Here is a 1,552-nt window from a genome sequence, read left to right as displayed (position 1 = left end):
AGCGGCGGCGGCAGTTCAGCGGCAGGTCCTTCGCTCCTAGAGGGAGTGCGGGACCTGCCCCCCCCCGAATTGCCGCAGGTGCCGTCCCTCTCCCTGGGCTGCCCCAAGCACCTGCTTGTTAAGATGGTGCCTGGAGCCAGCCCTGGGTTCACCCATATGAGCCATCAGCTCCCTGCAGACTCAAAGAACTGTCCCTGCATCAGTTACATCAAGCTTTTCTTCACCCCAATGAGGGCAAGAAAGTGTGGTGAGTTTTCATTTTTTGTTAAAGCTGAAATTCCCACATAAGCACATGATTGGAGGAGCTGGGATCCTAGGTATTGGCCTACAGAACCTATGCCTTAAAGCAGCCCTGGATGAATGGGGCTGCATTGATAGGCCTAGGGCCCAATAAGCATCTATGTGTTGCTGTGATGTACTGGAGGCAAAATATCTCACCCAGACAATGCCGAATTCAGAAAAGTGTTACGGTTTAAGAATGGAACGGTCTGCCTACTCTGGAAAGGCAGGGGTGACAGACAATCACACGGGACCAGGCAAGCCTCACCCAATGAAAGGCGGGGCAGTTCTATCTCTGGAAAAGGAAAGGTAAGGCACTGTAGTGTCCATTAACTCTACATGGTTATTAAAGCGCCAGCCCTGAGTGAAATGGATGTATGCATTCTAGGGGGCAAATGCCAAAGATGGGGGTAGCACAGTCCATTAGAAGGGGCTCCTGGTTTAAGGCAGATGGTGATGAGATAACAATGCCACTTTAGAAACAGGAGTGCAAAGCCCAGGATTCTGTGTGCCAGCTGGAGGTAGGTAACCTTTCTCACCCCCACCCCAACCAGCCATCTGCCAAGGAAAAACCGTGGCCAAGTGACCTCTTCTCCAGAAACTGACAGAGTCCTGTGGTAAGGTGCCTTAGGACTGTCGCTTTTTACAGATCCCGACTAACACGGCTACCCCTCTATGTTTCTCCAGAGAAGATGCTGTCTCCTCGAGTGCAGGGTACCACAGGAAGTTGTAACAAACCCGCTGGCTGCAGCCAGCCCAATGCAAATCACATCTCCAGCCTCAATGTATGAGCTGTGAGGGAGACTAGCCCCTGGAACAAATGCCCCCGGGCAGTGGCGCATTCTCCAGCTCCAGCATCCTCCGGTCCAGCCTGGACAACTTTCTGGAGGAGGCTTTAGCCAGCTGCAAGTTCCTGGGCTCAGCACAGGGCTAACTGGGTGTGAACTTGAATAGTCCCAGTTCTGCAGGCGATCAGAGTCGAGGAGCTAATGGTCCCGTTAGAGTTAAAAGGGGAGTCGGTCGGGGAAGGGGGGCTGTGTCTATCGCGGGGGGGTCTATGCAGGGCTGGTGGACGAGGATGGGTGGGTCACAGGCACCTCTATAAAACAAAGCCCTGAAGATCGTGACTGGCCCCCACTCGCTGGGGGTTGGGGGGGTTCGCAGGTGTCTCCGGGCGGGGGGAGCGGCGGGGGGTGTCTATTTGAGGGGCAGGATGTGGGGGTGTCGGGCTGGGGGTGTCTCCGGGCGGGGGGAGCGGCGGGGGGGGGGGGCT

Source organism: Trachemys scripta, chromosome 13 (genome assembly GCF_013100865.1).
Source record: "Trachemys scripta elegans isolate TJP31775 chromosome 13, CAS_Tse_1.0, whole genome shotgun sequence".
Lineage (NCBI taxonomy): Eukaryota > Metazoa > Chordata > Testudines > Emydidae > Trachemys > Trachemys scripta.
Note: the sequence above shows the minus strand (reverse complement) of the source record.